Here is a 19,224-nt window from a genome sequence, read left to right on the forward strand (position 1 = left end):
AAAAATAAATAAACAAGTAAAAACTAAACTTATTCAAAGATGGCCAGAAAAGAGGAAAAAATGAATAAAGAGCAGATGGCACAAACAGTTAACAACTACCAAGATGGCAGCTTAAACCCAGCCACAACAATAATAACATTAAATGGAAATGAACTAAATTAACCAAAAGAAAGTAAAGATAAGTCAGACTGGACAAAAAAAGTAAGACCCAAGCCTATGCATTTCATAGGAATTACACTTTAATATAAAAGACTCAAATAGTTTAAAAGTATCAGGATGGAAAGTTATGCCAGTTATACCATGGAAATGCTAAACATAAAAAATCAGGGTATACTAAAATATCACATACAGTAGACCTCAAGAGAGGAAATATTACCAGGGGTGAAGAGAAACATTTCTTAAGAATAAAAGGGTTAATTCATGACAGAGAAATAATGATCTTAATGTGTATGCACATATTAATAGAGTTTCAAAATACAAGAAGCAAAAAGTGGCAGAACTAAAGGAAGAAACAGAAATATCTATAATTATAGTAAAGATCTGTACCACTCCTCTCGCAGTAAATGATGAAACCAAATCAACAGAACATCAGTAAAGATACAGAAAATTTAGAACAACAGCATTAATAAAACTAAATGCTTTTATTTTGAAAAGCACTTAGTTCTATGCATTAGAACTGAGAACACTCCACCAATGAGTGTGGAAGACACATTCTTTTCAAGTGTACATGAAACAGTCACAAAGACAGACCATATGCTGGACCATAAAACAAGACTCAATAAATTGTAAAGAAGTGAAAGCATACAGATAGGTTATCTAAACATAATAAAATTCAATTAGAAACCAATGACAGAAAGATATCTAGAAAATCCTCAAATACATATAATTAAGTCAAGATGCTAAACTGTGGGGGAGAAAAGTACCTCTTAGAATCAATAAACCATAGTAAATATAATCTCTTTCACTCTGTGAGAGAAGCATCTAAATTCTTGCTCTATCATGTCTTCCGTAACCATGGAGGACAGGGATTTTCTTAGAAAGATCAGAATGCATTCCGATGTGTTCCATAAGTATCAAATCTTTGCCTATGCTTGTTTTCTTAATCTAGATGACTGAAATTTATAGGATCAAAAAGATGTTTTAGACATTTTCTAATCATAATTGAGTTCATACATATTAAATGTCAGATTCCATTCTAAGTAAAATTGCTTTTTATTAATAGCATAGTAGGATAAATATGGTGAATGTAAATTTGTATAGCTAGAGAACTTCTCTAAAGATTACAGTATATTAGATAAAACCTTACATGTTATAACTGAAGTCACTCATGAGCTACTGCTGCCTTCCATTTCCATATAAAAACCAATTCAATACATTTACTCAAAGTGTGAGGTCTTTCATTCAGGTGGCATCAGAAAAGGATTTGACTTATTACAGATTTCTTTTCTAAAAATAGAGGATGATGGTGGGGGTAGGGGATGAGGGATGGATAGGTGGAACATAGGGGATTTTTAGGGCATTAAAAATACTCTTGTATGAAACCATAATGATGGATACATGTCATTATACATTTGCCCAAACCCACAGAACACGCAACACCAAGAATGAACCATATATAAACTATGGACTTTGGGTGCTTGCAGTGTGTCAATGTAGGTTCATCCCTTGTAACAAATGTACCACTCTGAAAGGAGATATTGATAATGGGGAGACTGTGCTTGTATAGGAGCAAGGGTATATGGGAAATCTCTTGTACCTTACCCTCAATTTTGCTGTGAACCTTAAACTTCTCTAAAAAAAATTAAGTCTTAATTTAAAAAATGGAGTGCAACCAAATTTTAATTTCATGTCTGATCTTCTTCTTATGTACCATTTTGGAGTATTTGTACTTTCAGGTTGAAAAGGAAATAGACCTCAAGAATTATGAATTAGAGATTAATATTTTGACCAGATATAGAGAAACTGATCAAGTTCTCTTAAATTTGAATATGACAGCTTCAGTTTGGACTTCATTTTTATTTATCCCCAAATGCTGATAAAAGTGCATCCTTTATGTTTTAAATGAAAAGGACTAATTATGTGAACCAGCAACACTTGGTTCTCTGGATGAGGTGACAGTTGCCCTGGAGGGAGAAAAGGGTTTCCTTGAAGAAATGAGCACAACAATGACCTTCCAATTACCCACACACAAATGTGATCTGCAAGCATCAAAATCAGGCCTTATACAGGGACCTTTCAGTCCTGGAATCTAGTTATGAAGCCATTTCCACACTGACCACTCACACAGATAAATCCTTCAATTTATGCAGATGCCAATGTATAAAGTGAGCAGGAAGAAAAAAGTGAATTACATTCTCCTCCATGTCTGATAAGGTCTGATGTGAATACTCCTTTCTCCCACATCTCTTTGTCAGTGACCTTGACTGCTGGGCAATAAACAAAATATTCACTCAAACTCATAAATGACATATTAATATGAAATGTGATTTGGTTTATATATTTACTAACATATTTTATTTAGTGATTACAGTCCGAAATGAACTGACCTTAGTTAGGGCTTTTAACTGTACAACAGTTCTTACTTGTGTGAAGCTCATTGTTAGCACCTTGGAGTAATGAATTCATTCAGTCAATTCTCAATTGTATGTGGATGAATTCATATGTGGACTCATGGAATCAACATGCATATAATCTAAAAGTCATTAATTGAAACCTTTTAGATGAGAGTGAAGGGTAGGGGTCCTGACCATGAAGGGGCAGAAATAGGGCTTTTGGGATGCTGGTAACGTTCTTTCTAGAGCACCACCTAAGTTAAATGTATTCACTTTGAAGTAAATCATCAAAGCTGTACTCTTATGATTAATGCAATCTTTTAGTCATATGATTCTCCAATGTTAAAAAGGATGATGTAAGAGAAAATGTTTTAAACTGAAAATACATGATCTAAGCTCCATGAAATTATGGACTTCTGTCTTGTTCAGTATTCCTAGTACCTAGAACCCGGCATATGGAAAGGACCCAACATATATTCAAATGAATTAATGGTTAAAAAAGAAATCCAACTATGTAAGGGCAGAAAAGCTTATATAAAAAAAGCAGATTCCCCTACCCCACATCTCCTCTTCTCCAATCCCGCTTTTCAGAATGACTGACTTTTTTACATTCTTAACTTTCTCTTTTTGGTTTTCCTGGGGTTCTTTTCATATCTCCAAATACTATGTTTATACCTTTTTCCTTAATTTATTGATTTTAGACATTATATTCTTGTTCTGACAGATGAGGATTGAGCTTACATTACTACCACTCCCTTTTTTCCCTCCTGCAAATAAAGTTATAATCAGTGAGAACTTGAACCCATTCAGAATTAAAATACTGAATTTTATATTCAATTTCTGTATCAAGGTTGCCTTCAATTTCTTTGGAGAAATATGAATGTAAGTTCATAGCAGACATTAATTTATAATGAAAAGAGGTAACCCCAGAAACACCTGATGTCAAAAAGAAACTAGACTAAGACCATATATGATAACTCATAATCCAAAAATAAACAGTTCCTCATAGTACCATAATGACAATCAATAATAGGGGCACCTGGGTGGCTCAGTCAGTTGGGCATATGATTCTTGATTTCGGCTCAGGTCGTGATCCCAGGGTCATGAGATTGAGCCTCATGTTGGGCTCCATGCTGAGCGTGGAACCTGCTTGAGATTCTCTCTCTTTCCTCTGCCCCTCCCCTGCTCATGCATGCTCCCTCTCTCTAAGTTAAAAAAAAGAAAAAATTGTCTTTGTACTTTCTCACATGTATTTTCCTTAACTTGACCTATCTCAATAAGGCAAGAAAATCTGGTCTTCCGAATAATACTATTATATCAAAGAAACAAATAATTTTAGAAGTAGATGGTCATTTAGCCTAACCCTCTCATTTTTTCAGAGAGAAAATGAAACACAGAAAAATTAATTAATTTGCCCAGAGCCACACAGCTTAATCAACAGCTACCTAGTCAGTATCTGCTGACATTCTCTCTAGTTATTTACTTACTCATTTAGCAAACTTATTATGTACATGCAAAGTAACATAAAATCCCTGCCCTCAAGGTATTTTCTGTCTAGAAAACATAAGAAGTCAGAACATGGACTGAGAGCACATTATTATGTGGAGATCAGAGAAAATGGATAGAGAGAAAATTGGTGAAGCCTGAACCATGACTGAAGGTTGATTAGTTGGCCAGGAAGGGAAGGGCGCTCCTCACACAGGGAGGGTGCAGGCAGAGACATTCAAAGTGCAAAAACACAGTGGATAGGGAACTGAAAATTGATGTGGATGATTTGAGAAATAGAGGATGGGTGAGGAGCAAGGGTGGGAGGTGAGCTGTGCAGGAATCAGCTTGTGAAGACAACGGAGATTCATTTCAGAAACATAAAGATTGTGACATCAGACTTGCACTTTAGAAAGCTGACCTTTATGTTGGAATGAAAGATGGAACAGAAGGAGACAATCAGGAGGCAATGTAAAAATGAAAGCTAGAAATTCAATAAGGAAAGGATGGATTCTGGAGGTGAGCAGGAGGCTGAATTAATAGAACTTGGTGATTGGAAGAGATAAGTATGCATATAGAATAGGTTCCTAGATTTCTGGCATGGGAACCTACTGAATGGGCCATAGTGGGCTAACAAGTGCATTGCTTAATGTGGGGGAAAGGTAGCAATTTGGTGGATGAGGATGACGATAGATTTGATACTGGGATACTGATGGGGGTATCTATGTGAATATACTTAAGTGACTCGGCAATAAAATTATTGTTTCTATGGTTTCCTTGAATGACTGAATTCCTTCAGTTTAACAAGTATTTAGTAATTATAGCACAACTGCTCCCCAAATCATCCATCTATTTCAACACAGGACTGAACTACTCTCAACAACCTGGACTAATTCCTATTTGGCTATTATAGTAGACTTTCTAAGAGAAATGGGATACTTTCCCTGTCCATCATAAAAAAGAACATCAGGGTCAGTGACTCCTAAGGTACTGTTTTAAAATAGTCAGGAAATATTAAATGTTCTAAGGTGTGTTTAAATTTGGTTCGGTGTCTAAAATGGGAAATTCGGTAAACACATGGAAGAAACCATAAAGATATTTTATTAAACGAATGCTATGTTATGGCATGAAAGCAAGGAAATACATTTAATTGCTAAATACCATGCTTTTGACTTTAATTTCCCAGGTGTACTGAGGTTTGCTTAATCACAACTGACTTCTAAAATTTTTTTCAGAATAAGGGGGAAATAACCATTATTTTCAATTAATCAAAAATAGGATAATCCACAGTGAAATGCCTATTGAAAAGTTCTTTTCAATCTCTCTCTCTTTTCATTATGACCCTCCCCTCCTGATACACAGAATTTATCCTGTTCATATTCAAGTCACAAATAAAATTCAGGACCTAATTTTATAGAGGACTTTCCTGCTAAACTTTACTTATGCTTTCATTATTCTTCATTTTGACCAAATTTCTAAGACTCACAGGTTAAACACACACACACACACACACGTTAAGTATTTAACTTACATCCCTTACTATGTATTAACAGCATAATAAATAGGTGAAATAAATGGTTATGGTATGAGATTGGCTATGTTTTTGGCTCCTGCTAATCTATCTCCAACAAAAAGTATTTTTCCAGTCTTCCTGGTTGGCTTGAAATTAGCATTGTGAATACATTTTTAAAAGTAATCTTTCTACTGTCTAGATTTTATATTAAATTTTAATTTTATATAGACCAGTAGGTTTTTTTTTTCAACGTTTATTTATTTTTGGGACAGAGAGAGACAGAGCATGAACGGGGGAGGGGCAGAGAGAGAGGGAGACACAGAGTCGGAAACAGGCTCCAGGCTCTGAGCCATCAGCCCAGAGCCCGACGCGGGGCTCGAACTCACAGACCGCGAGATCGTGACCTGGCTGAAGTCGGACGCTTAACCGACTGCGCCACCCAGGCGCCCCAAGACCAGTAGTATTTTTGCATTCCCTTAAGTACTTTCCTCAATATCCAAGAGAACTAAAAACATTAAGTTTAATTTAATTTTTATTCTTTACTTTCTTCATGCTCCTTTCTACCTTAGATTTCCTCTGTATAAAAAACCATTCATACTCCTATCCTTCCACATCACCTTTATTTTAACATTATTTTAGAAAATGTATTTTGAAAATGTATTTAGAAAATGAGGAGGGAGGGGGCAGAGAGAAAGGAAGAGAGGGAGGGAGGAGAGAGAGAATCCTAAGCAGGCTCTGTGCTGACAGGGCAGAGCCGGAGGCAGGGCCTGATCTCACAAACTGTGAGATGGTGACCTGAGCCAAAATCAAGAGTTGGACGCTTAACCAACTGAGCTACCCAGGTGCCTCCTATTTTAACTTTATAAGTCATAAAGGTGCTTGTATTATTTAGACAGCATTATACAAGATGCTATAAATTGTAAGGGATTCTTTTCCTTCAACCTCACGACCATTCTTAGTCCCTGTTTAAAAAAAACCAAAAAACAAAACACTGAAGTTTATAAATCAAGTCTTAATGATCAAACACGAATAAATCCTAAAAAATAAACCTATACCTAAGTTAAGAACTGCTAGACAAAGAAACCCTTCCAGTATCAATAAAACATGAGTCAGGAATTCATGTTAACGTTAAAAAAAGAGTCATTCTCATCATTCCTAAAATTCTTATCTTGGAAGGCATATTTTCTAAGACAATTAAGTAATTTATTTGCACTCTTTGAATTGCAGGCGTGGGCACAGAACCAATAAATTGGTAGACTGACTATGGACTCTGTCATCACTTTTAATTTTTCTTCTTTCATGCTTGATATATGTTAGAATTGATTTCTGGAGATAAAGCTGACTTCTGGAGGGAAAGGTATGTCCCGACATTGAAAGAGTGTAATATGGTCAGTCCAAATCACATGATAAACAATAATGAGTAACAAATAATTTTTATAAATGACTGCCATTTATTATAGCAATTGAATTTTTTTTAATGCTAAACGCTTTCTATAGAGGCATGCTTAACTTTATGCAGGTTTTGTATTTTTTACAAACAAGAAAATCTCACCTACAAATACTCACACATCAAGAGCCTCAAACCTACAAAAAATCCATAGCTTTATTTTCCAGTATAGAGTGTATGAATTGTCCACAGATTTTTGACTAATAAAGAAGAGGACAATATTACAGTTTTGTGTTTTTGTTTATGCTTCTCTTCATGCCCAGAAGATGTAGACTGAGCCGATTATATAATGCAACACAGTAGAATTCATCCCTCCCACAGAGACTTCTCGCAGGGAAGCTACAGGAAAAGTACTTGGATTATTTTATTATTTAAACTAACAAACTCTGCTGCCATTCACTGTGAGTACTTTTGTTTCTGTAAAGTATGTATTTATTTTGAGAGAGACAGAGACAGCATGAGTGGGGGGGGGGGGGCAGAGAGAGAGAGAGAGAGAGAGAGAGAGAGAGAGAGAGAGAGAGAGGAGAGAGAGAGAATTCAAAGCAGGCTCTGCGCTGCCAGCACAGAGCCAAATGCAGGGCTTGAAATCACAAACTGTGAGATCATGACCTGAGCCGAAGCCAAGAGTCAGACGCTTAACCAACTGAGCCACCCAGGCACTCAGACTGTGAGTACTTTGTTCAACAATGACAGCTTTACAGTGCACTTGTTATAGAAGTAAACATTTAGCTTCTTCCTTCCTTAGTTTGTTGGCAACAATAAAAATGACTGATTATACATATATTTGTAAATAATTTTTAAAATTAACTTTTAAAGCCTGAATGTATGTTTGTAAGTGTTCAAAGAGAGGTCAGTGTCAAAGCCAGAAGTGGGCAGCAAAGCAGAGTGGACTGAAATCAGCAATTTCCAATAAAATGGCTCTAACTCTCCCTGGGGTCAGGACACCAGGACTGTGAAGTGTTGGCCTTGTGCCCTTTCCTAGTCTGGAGGGTACATTTCATAAATACTGTCTCATACAGAATACCTGATTAGATTTAGAGTTTCAAGGACAGTTTTCTGAAAATGCTACAAGAGAAAAATAATCAACAAAACCCTGACACAATGAGGTCCTGGGTTTTACAGTGTTGCAAAATCATTAAAGTATTAAAGTGGAAAATACAGTAAACCTTGCTAACTGCCTCCTCATTCTTAAAGGTTTTCCAGCTAGTAACTTTCCCCACCCCCAATTTTTTATATGCGGTAAGTATTTAATTCTGGATAGCTTAACACATTTTTTTACTTTTTAATTGATTAATTTCAATAGGCCTTAACAATCTCTGGATTACAAAGCAGTGTGTATAGCATTGTTTCTTTCTTTGGAGATACTAATATTGAAATTACAGTTTCAGTGGAGCTCAGAGAAATTCTAGAGTAGCCAAAAAGTTACATTTTTTACATGCATAAGCATCTTTTATCATTTCAATTACTTTATTACCTTGTTTCAGAAGTGCCTTTAAAATTTGGAAACTAAAAGCCATTTTTCCCCCAGTTCATATACTCATCTTTCAGAATGAAATGCTTTCCTTTTGGAAGGCGATGGATACTTCTTAACAAATTATTTGTTCTAGTAAATTTCAAGTGCTCCTTAGATAAGAATATAGTATTTAGGAAGCAAGAATTAGTTTTGGGGTTCTTTCTTCCCAGAAGATAAGGCAAAATAGTGCAATTTTTGTTCCTTGCAGAAAACAGTTGCCCTACTTTTGAACAAAACAAAATAAAACGTATGTCATTCATTCACTAAAAAATTGTTACGGATTACCTACTATGTGCCAACAAGCACAATGCTGAATGCCGGACAGGCCTTTGTCAGTATAAATTAGATATGTTTTCTTTTCAGCTGGAACTATAGGATTTTGATTCTTTCAGATAGCTCTTTTCCTGCCTATTATTTTTTCCTTTCTATTCTTTTTAAAAAAATAATTAGCCTCTTAATAAGCCATACAGAATCTTACTTTCTTCTTTAAAGCTCCACCAGTCAGAATCTCTTTTCACCATTTAAAGAAATAGTCTATAAATAGTTTGAACTTATTAATATCTATTGAAAGTATGGGCCAGAATAAAACCTGGTTATAAGATTTTTGACCCAATGGTGAACTATAAATAAAAAGTAATAAGCCAGTCTGTAATGGGGAATTAAACTATCCATTTCTTTATTCTAATTGCAAAAATAGGCAACAAATTAAAGGAGATGAAACTGGTACTACTAATAATTAAATCTATTAGTTATTACAGAAAAATGAGGAGAATAATTGATTTCTTTTTAAAATTTAAAATACAATGATATTTTTATGAATAATACTCTAAACAAATATTTTCATTCATACTTTACTCTTGAGGATTCTATAATCTTTAACAAATCACATCTTTTATTACTTTTGTGTAAAACTGTTAGGCTTTAAATTATTTGTAGTGAAGCAATCAAACACTATTTCACAAGTTATTTTCTAAACAATTAGCTGATTTTCAAGGGAAGGTCTATCAGCCTCAGCTGAAATAGGAAAGACAGGACATTAATTTGCACCCAGGAACACCCTCTCTTAATACAGCAGAGACCAAAAGTATAAAGCAAGTTTATCATCATGGAAAGAATGCTATTTTTTTTTTTTTCATTTAAGAGCGAGGCACTGGATACTCATTAATGAAATATTACAAAGACAGGAGTCTCAGTTATGTTACTCTATTAACTCTACCAAACTATGTGGTTTCAAATATTAATCTTTATTGTTTAAAACAAAGGTCAAGGAGCCAAACTAACTTGTAGAACTGTGCCACAAGTCCAAACATTCCTTCCTAAGACTGAATGCCTCTAGTTCTTAAAAATCCTCAAGGTCTTCTAAGGAGTGACATGGTCAACTCATTGGGGTTCTAAGGAGTGACATGGTCAACTCGTTGGGGTTCTAAGGAGTGACAGGGTCAATTCATACGGGTGCATATGCTTCTGATGGTTTACCTGCTCACCTCTGAGACAACTACAGGTGAGTTCAGTTATTTGTGGGAGGTGCAAGAGTGTGAATGAGAATCAATTCTCAGGAAGCAGCATAAATTGCTTCAGTGTGGTTTACTGGTCTCCAAGAAGCAGTTGTCAATTAGCTCTGACCCGACACAAATGTAGACGTAGAGGAGAACGTTTCAAAATGTCCTCTAACACTAAATTTCTTTTTTTCCTTCTCTTCCTTCTTCTGTTCTTACAACGTAGAACAATCACGCCACCATAGATGATTCATACTATAAACAGAAAACCAATCTCCGTACTAAAAGAAAATTAATGAGAAATTTTGTATAGCCATTGATTCCAACACATCCATTCCTGCTAATGTGACTCCTGTTCAATCTGAAGTCTTGAAGAGCGTAATGTGAATGTTTATTCTGTTGGTTAAACTATTCTGCATTTCCAGATACACTTTATACTGCAGTTATCTCTATGCTCAGAACAGCACATCTACGAAGCAGCTCTGATGAAGAAAAAGATGATATTTTGACTACTTTATCAAAAATCCATATGAAAACTCATATTTTTCAAACTTATTATTTTAAAACATCAATACTGTTCTGACTTCTCCCGAGTTCAAACTAATTGAAGGTTATGAACTAACCACTTCCCCCCAGAAGCCAGAACTTTCACCTTTTCTGAACAGGGGGAATACCTCTCATAAATTAGGTAAAAAATAAGATCTTGCTGATTGAATGATAGTCCAAGATTCCAGCAGCCTGTGATTTCTTATCTAGATCTTCTATCTACCACAATGAGCCATCCCTGAAAGTCAAGGCAGTAATTTCATCAATTATCTGAAAGTTTGAAAGCAGTAGTAAAAACAACCTGCCTAAATACCAGTTTCTTAAACCAGCCTCTGTTTGTTCCAAGGAACATGACAAGAGAAATACGAGAAATATGATCACTAAACCTAAAATTCTGCCTATTTCAGACTGAGCGTTTACCATCGGCAACTCAGTCATCACAGATGGGCTTAAGAGGCAGAAGTAAGAAGGAAGTACAAAGATCAAAGCAGTGCTTACAAAGGGGAAGGACTATTTTTGTATACATACTCCAGTATTTACTAACTCGATTTGAAAAACAGGGTGTTTATTCAGCCCATCTGAATGACAACTGCTGAACATTAGATCAAACTGAAATTTGAAAACAAAGACAACAGATTTTCAAACCCTAATTTTCAAACCCACCAAGCCCTAATTGGATTATAGCATTTCCTTTAAAAAGTCTTTCAAACACATTAGAAGTGATTTACTATTCACAGCAAGCAGTATTTCAGTGCCAGCATTAAATCTACACATAATGAGCCTTTCTTTGTGTTCACATTTGTCCAGTAGGCTGTGGCCCAGGAAGACATTTTATCTAAACAAGCTCCAGAGGGCATTGAGGAGTTGCAGGTATATTAATATGGATGAACAGTTTCAGGAGATTTCATGTTTCCGTTTATGATACATGTTTAGCTCCCCTTAGCAATTTAATTACACAATAAATGTAAAATGCTACAGGAAACAAATCTTTGTATTTCCTGTCTTCCCAAGTTCATAAGCTCAAAAAATACTTTGCTTTAAATTATTTACATAATTTCTTTACTGCATCAAACAGTAAAAGGATTCACCTCTAGAAAGCATAATATTAAAATTAGGAAAACAACATACTTCAGCTAAGAACTTTATTTTAATCAAGATTCCCTTTTAGTTTTAACAAACACTATGCAATTTAAATTACTCAAGAATATTCAATTGAGATGCTTTGCTATAAAAAAATAAGCACTGAACATCTTAATCCCAAGCTTCAGGGTTTACCAAAGATCACCAGTTGACAGAACATTTGTATGCCAGAGTTATTAAATGTTTTAGTAATACTATAGTCATTTTCTCAGATTATGGGCTTTATAACAATATCTTTAAGTTAAATATAGTTATTTAATAAGCTGCAGTGCTGAAACACCCTACTTAACAAAGTCCATGAAAATGTCTTAAATCTTGATAATCAAATACTGTGTCATCAAGTCCCATTTAGGTTTCACTACAGACCAATAAATCAGGGCAAACATCTCCATTGGTATCCATTTGTAAAGACTATAGGAAAACTTGTGTTTAGGCTAGGCTTTGTTTCTGTCATTTTTGTTTTGGAGGTCATGCACGACACCCGGTGCTCCGGTGCCGATGTCCAAGTGTTTTACATAATCGGTGTCTAAAAAGTGCTCTAAGTAGGTAATTTCTTTTCTCAGATGCCAGGCCCTGTAGGGTCAGTACCAGGGCCTCCTTATTTTTTGAAAAGTAAGGTACAGATCCTATAGTAGGTGAATATATTATGTCCTGGTTGGGGTGTGCGTGTGAAGCAGAGGCTTCTTTTTGAAGTAGGGGATGAAGGAATAAGGCTGTTTTATTCAACTGGGGGGGGGGTGCTGGGGAGGGCTTTCCCAGTCAAGAGGACTGACATACACTTCTGCTTTCATTTCATGGACCGCCCTTAGGTGAAATCTGGTTCAGCACTGCACCAACCACCTTCCCCTCTCCAAAGCGCACCTCAACCCCTAAGCCATCCGCCAAGGAGGGGGTAGGGGTGGGGGTGATGATTTTAAAAAAGTTTGCAAGAGTTCCCCCCTGCTTCCCGTTCCCGCCCGGCGCTGGGACGCGGGGAGACAGGGCGGCCCGGGCAGCCGCGGCCCTCTGGCCAGCCGGCCCCTGCGAAGTCCAGATGTGCCTTTCGCCCCTGTCGCCAATCCCATGTGCCTCTCAACTCCTGTCAACCTGGTCCTGCGTCCGGTCTAGCCCAGCGGTTAGCGCAGGAATGAGGAAGTCTGAGCAGGGCTAGGGGGTGCGGGGCGGGTAGGTGGCGGGACTCGGGCCACACGTCCCCGGCGTGGCCCCCACTTGCCCGAGTTCGGCTTACCCTGGTGGCGAGTCCGCGCTCGGCCTCCCTGCGCCTGTGGGCTCCCCTCCCGGGAGGCGAGGGCCTGCGGGCTGGGGAAGGAAGAGGCGGCGGCCGGCCGGGGCCGGAGCGGGTCCCGTGCGGGGCGGGTCGGGTCCGGGCGAGCGGGCGCGCGGTCTCGCCGGGCCGGGCCACAGTCAGCGCCGCGCCATGTCCGCAGCGCGGGCGGAGGCAAGCGCAGGGCGCGCGGTGGCCGGGCCGCGGCGGTGCCGCCTTCCCGGCCGCGGCGGCGCCGGCCTGGGCTGCGCTGGGGCTCTCGGAGCGGGGCCGGCGGCGGGGCGCAGGCCGAGGGCGGCGGCGGCGGCGGCGGCGGCGAGAGGCCCGATCGACGGGAAGGGCAGGGGAAGCTGTCAGCGCGTCGCCGGGCCGCTCCGGTGGCGAAACCTCCTCTTCCTGCCCCGGCTCGCTGGTGCACTTCTCTCTCTTTCTCTCTCGCTCACTCTCTCACTTCCTGGCTGGAAATTCCCACTGACGTCGAGAGAGAAGACAGACAGACGGACACCCGCGCGCACGCAGCGGGGGCGGGAGGTGGGGTCGCCGCCGGGGGTGGGGGAAGCCCGCACTTCTGGGGGCGCCGTGCGCCCCCGGCCCGGCCTTGCCGCCCAGCTCGGCTCCCGCCCCTCGGGGCCGCTACGGGGCGCAAGACTAGGGGCGCGCGTTCGGCAGCCCGGACGCCAGGGTGCCCTGCGGGGCTCCCGCTCCCGGGCGGGCGCTCCCGAAGCCCCGAGGACTACAGCCGACCAGGACGCCCCCTGGAAGAGACTGCGGGGCCGAATTGTCCCGGGAAGCAGGCGGCGCGGAGGCGGCGGCTGCGAGGCCGTTGGAGTCTGGCGGTCCAGAGCCCCTAAGGACAGGCCCAAGCATCTGGAGGGGATGATGGGGCGGCCTGGAGCCAAGTACGCTGTGTGTAAAAATAAATCCCATCTATGTATTCCTTTTGAGTTGTCTCATTTCCACTGAAATCGCTTCACAGAGTAAACTGGGATTGCGATGTCATAACTGACTTCCGTCCAGGGGATTCTGAACACCTGGTTTTTGGTGAGGTCTTCAATCTCCTGGTCATGACAGTTATTCAGAACTTTCATCTGCAGGGTGTCCTCAGGCCTTTATGATAATTACCGTGGATAGAATTATAGCGATGGTGGTAGCAATAGTTTTGGTTCACAGCTCATCACGAAATATTGTTCCCCGGGGGAAAGGAGTTGTTCTCTTTTTTTCTGGAGGGACCACTACTAGAACCCTTAGGCCCCGCTGTGACCACCATTCGCTAGCTTTTGGGTTTTCCGAGCCACGCACTGGGCTAGGCAAGGGCTGGGGAGTCACCACTGAGCTAGTGACAACTGCCTAAATTTAACTTTAAAACCTTAGTAATCACGCAATCACCAGGCAGTGTTGCTAGGGCATTTGATTGCCCTTGCAAGTTGGCCATTGTTTTCACGCCCACTCCCAGCCCCCTTTCCTCCCTCCCTTCCCTCCCCAAGGCTATAAGAATGTTCTCGGTGGAGTGTTTGGCAAAGGAGTAGAGATCCCTGTGATTGGCTTTGGGGTGAGTCTGTACAGTGACTCTGGGATCATCCAACAATCTACCTTCAAGCGATTTCATTTAGCTCCCACAGGTTGTTTGAACAACTGGAATCCGGGGAATTTGTAAAGACTAAAGACAATGACTTTTAAGAAACTCCATGTTATTATTTTTAAGACATTATTAGAAATTGTGCCAATATTATATTTTAGTAGGTTGATATTTAGTGTAATGTAAAATGATTTTTGCCACTGACATGAGTAAAAAGAGTGCAAACCTCATGAAAACAATAAAGTGTTAGGGGAGTAGTTTTCTTGTAGGGGGCAGATAGGAGCATTCACACTGTTGGTGTAGGGGTGTGCGCTGTGGGGGAGGAGGAGGGTAGTCCATTGATAAAAGAATGTATAGGCAGGCTTGTTAGAAGAGCAGAGCCAAGGGGGCAAGAAAAGAAGGGGACAGCCAGGATGATGTATCAGAACAAAAATTAAAGAGCATTATTTAATTGAAAAGGATTAAATCAAAGATCAAATTCGAAATTTTGTCACAGAATACACTGGAAATAGAGGATGAGGTGTTAAGCAGGTATATTAGTTTCCTGAGGCTGCTGTAACAAATTACCACAAACTGGGTAGTTTAAAATAATGGAAAATTATTCTCTTATAGTTCTGGAGGCCAGAAGTCAGAGATCAAGTTATTGACATGCTCCCTTTGAAGGCTCTAGGGAAGAATCTTTCTTTGCCTCTTGCTAGCTTCCAGAGCCTACCACAATCCTTAGCATTCCTTGGCTTTTAGCGGCATCACCCCCATATCTATCTCTGTCTTCACATGGCCTTCTTCTCTGTGTCTCCTCTGTGTCTTTATATCCAAATCTTTTTCTCCTTTCTCTTATCCAGACACCAGTCATCGAATTTAGAGCTCACCCCAATCCAATATGACTTCATCTTAACTTGATTACACTAGTAAAGACCCTATGCCCAAATAAGGTTGTGTTCGTAAGTACCTGGGGTTAGGACTTCAACATTATCTTTTAGGGGGACACAAATCAGTGCGTTACAGTAAGCAAAACTGTAACTCTCCCAGTTTGCTCTTTTTTGGCTCAACGGTTAATCTTCCTATATCCCTGCTTTGTTTCTCAACACTTTCTCTACATCCTGTACATACCTGCTTTAAGGAATGTTTCTTACAAATTCATCTACCCTAAGGTGTCAGAGGGCATTTGCCATTGTTAGGCTACAAAGAAAAAATGCCTAAATGTGGAATTTCACACATCAAAATTGTTGGCAAGGGCAAGTTGTACTGTGTTTGTCATTAAGTCTTCGAAATCACATGAATTGCCCTTCTTATGAAGCTGAGTATTGGAAATGTTGGTGTCCAGAGAATTTTGAAGTTGAGATCTGTATGGTGTGTGCACTGGCAATGAGAAATTATATAGTGTGTGAAGGGAATTCACAAATGCAGATCTGTATGTCTGAGTCTTGCAAGCTCTTAAGACCCACCTTGCTGATACAACAAGTGTATCAAATATACAAGGTGTATAATTGTATTTCTATAAAGGGCATAACTTTCTTCAGGTCAGGAAGCTACCTCAGCATGCTTAGAAACATCCAAATCACAGCTCTGGGTTATGGGAGCCAAGATGAAATGGAAAGTTTTCACTAGACTTGAAATCAGACTTGAGGTGGAGTCCTCGGCTTGCCTTGAATTATCTATACAACTTTTGCCAAGTAATAGTTTGCATGAACTTCAGTTTCTCCACCTGTACAGCACACATAACATTTACGGCTTATATTATAAATAGTGCCATATAAGAGCTTTATGTAATGTTTTACATTTATGTGTCGTATTGCTATAGTCCAAAAGTTAGAATGTTCTTATGTTGAAATCCTAATCCCCAAAGTAATGGTATTAAGAGGTGGGGCCTTGGGGAGACGAATAGTTCTCGTGATTAGATGGGTGCCCTTCCAGGGACTCCAGGGGCTCCAGGTTGGTGGGAGAAGAATGGCGTGCCTGGAGAGGGCATGGGAGCTCTTTCCCTTTCCCCATTCCTTAGCCTCTGTATCTCTTCATCTGGCTGTTGATTCGTATCCTTTGTCAGATCCTTTAATACCCTGGGTGAACAGCCCAGAAATAACAGCATGGACAATTTTTCCACCTATTGAGACTGTACATCATCCAGTGAAATCATTGAGGAGTACACACACTCCTCCATGTCAACAGAGGCACAAAAAGACCATCAATTGACCAGTGACAGCTGTGTCAGTCAGACAAGACACACCCCAGCCAAAAAAAAATCAACAAATTATTTGAAAGCTATTATAATGACTTGCAGAACAAGTTGTGCCAGAAGCAGATGCTTTGGCATCCATAAACTGATTCCTAAAGCAAATACACAGCTTTAGCACCACAAAAGCTAGACTCCCCACTTCCTATCCTTCAATTCATTCAGGGATATTAAAAAATATATCACAACTGAAGAAATTATTAAATTCTTGTGGATATTGATAAAAAGACAGAGACACTACAGAGACCTAGCGCCTCCGTTCTGCCATGTGTGAATACAATGAAAAGTCTGCAACCTGGAAGAAAGTCCTCACCAGACCATGCTGGCACTCTGTTCTAGGACTTTTAGCGTCCCCATGTGTGAGAAATATATTTTTGTTGTTTATAAGCCATCCAGTTTGTGGTATTTTGTTATAGCTGCCCACGTTAGCAGACTAAGATGTATAAACACAACAATAACATATATATTACATTATAATATAAACCATTCTACCTCACAAAGTTCTAGAGACCAAGGGGGAGATTAAGAATGTAAATCCTGTGCAAATGTATGCATTTATCCTAAGAAAAAAGACCTGAAATTAATTTTCTTATAGGTTTAAAGGGCATAAATACTTGCACTGTTGACATACAGTGGGCTTACACTCACCCTTGCAATATGTCTCTCTACTGATAGTGGAGTATTTCATTTCACCACCATTAAAGTGCCTGCCATGTTCTGTCCTGTGCTTGCACAGTTAGCAAGTCTTATTGAAGGGACACTCATTCGCCTATATAAGTGGTTACAAAACAAAAAGAAGATACAATCTCTACTCATAAGGTGAAGCAAGGAGGAATGACCCCGTTTGGAATAGCCAGGACAAAAGTAATTTGTACAATGGATTATTTCACTAAGAGCAAAACCAACCTGAGAGGACAAAGAAAATCATCTTCCTCTTAAGATTATATAAGGAATCCAGAATTTTATTCCCTTGGCAATGAAGACACACTGAAATAGAGACAGCAATACATTTAAAAGAAGACTATCACTGGGGGGCCTGACTGACTCAGTTGGTAGAGCGTGTGACTCTTGATCTCTGAGTCGTGAGTTGAAGCCCCAAGCTGGGCCATAGAGTTTACTTAAAAAAAAGTGCCATAATTCTAAAAAAGTAATAAAATTTAAAAATTACAATATTAAAAGAGGAATGCCACTGGTCTTACAGACACTAGCAACTTTTCTATCCGTTCCAATGGGTATTTATGTACTGCCATAACTGCCTTCAAAGAGTTCACAAAGGAGTGCTTGAAATGATAGTATAAGATGAGTATGGTGAATGTTTTCATGGAGGTGTATCAAGTACATAGGCGTAGGTAGGGGGAAATACCACGATGCTCGCAGTATTGCCTGGTGCTTATACTCTTGGGCTGTGGAGTCAGGTGTTACATTCAAATGTGAAGCCGTGCTCGGTTGTGTCCTTCACAGAAAATCATTCACTCTTGTGCTGCCCTGGGTAGCTGTGTGACCCTGGAAAAGGAACATCAGTGTTCTAAGCCTCCTTTTCCTCACCTGTAAGACAGGATGATAATTATACCCACCTCATGCTGGTATTGTAAGGGTAAAATGAGATGCATGCTGGATGCTCAGAAAATTCATATTTATGTTGGCTGTTATTATTAATACTATTTTTTTTCAGAGGAAAAACTTGATGAAGAAGGTAGCATTTAGTGGATGTTGGAATAGTGGATAAGATATGATGGTGGGGGTGCCTGGGTGGCTCAGTCGGTTGAATGTCTAACTCTTGATTTTGGCTGAGGTCATGATCTCATGGTTCATGGGATTGAGCTCTGTGCTGGACTGGGATTCTTTCTTTCTCCTTCTCTCTCTCCCTCTACCCCTCTCCCAAGCTTGTACTCTCTCTCTCTCTCTGTCTGTCTCTCTCTCAAATAATGTTTTTAAATGAAAAAATATGAAAAAAAGATATGATGGTGAATTGATGAAAAAAAAAACAGATTGGGGAGAGGGTGAGATTTAAAGGCATGAAGTCTGGGGGCGCCTGGGTGGCACAGTCGGTTAAGCATCCGACTTCAGCCAGGTCACGATCTCGCGGTCCGTGAGTTCGAGCCCCGCGTCAGGCTCTGGGCTGATGGCTCAGAGCCTGGAGCCTGTTTCTGATTCTGTGTCTCCCTCTCTCTCTGCCCCTCCCCCGTTCATGCCCTGTCTCTCTCTGTCCCAAAAATAAATAAACGTTCAAAAAAAATTAAAAAAAAAATAAATAGAGGCATGAAGTCTGAATTTAAAACACAGTTTGTAAAAAAAAAAAAAAGACTCTCACTTCCTAAAAGAGAATTGCATGTTGTAATAATTAATATTAAAAAAATCTAGATTTATTCCCAGACACCGATCTGCTGACCTTTTTTGTCTATCAACTCTCTAAAGCACATTCATAGCACTTAAAATATGTTCCATACATAATAAAGAAATGT

General features: G+C 39.6%; 1 protein-coding gene across 3 annotated transcripts in view; it reads right to left on the reverse strand.

Annotated features, from left to right (window-relative positions):
- The window catches only part of NFKB1 (nuclear factor kappa B subunit 1), a 120,107-nt gene extending 107,060 nt beyond the window's left edge, over positions 1-13,047 (reverse strand). For all 3 annotated transcript variants that reach the window (XM_047855575.1, XM_047855576.1, XM_047855574.1), the window contains exon 1: positions 12,921-13,047. The gene's annotated coding sequence lies outside the window, so the exon portion shown is untranslated. The remainder of the gene's footprint in view (positions 1-12,920) is intronic.
- Positions 13,048-19,224: the final 6,177 nt, after the last annotated feature.

The sequence above is a fragment of the Prionailurus viverrinus genome, chromosome B1 (genome assembly GCF_022837055.1).
Source record: "Prionailurus viverrinus isolate Anna chromosome B1, UM_Priviv_1.0, whole genome shotgun sequence".
In the NCBI taxonomy this organism is placed as follows: Eukaryota; Metazoa; Chordata; class Mammalia; order Carnivora; family Felidae; genus Prionailurus; species Prionailurus viverrinus.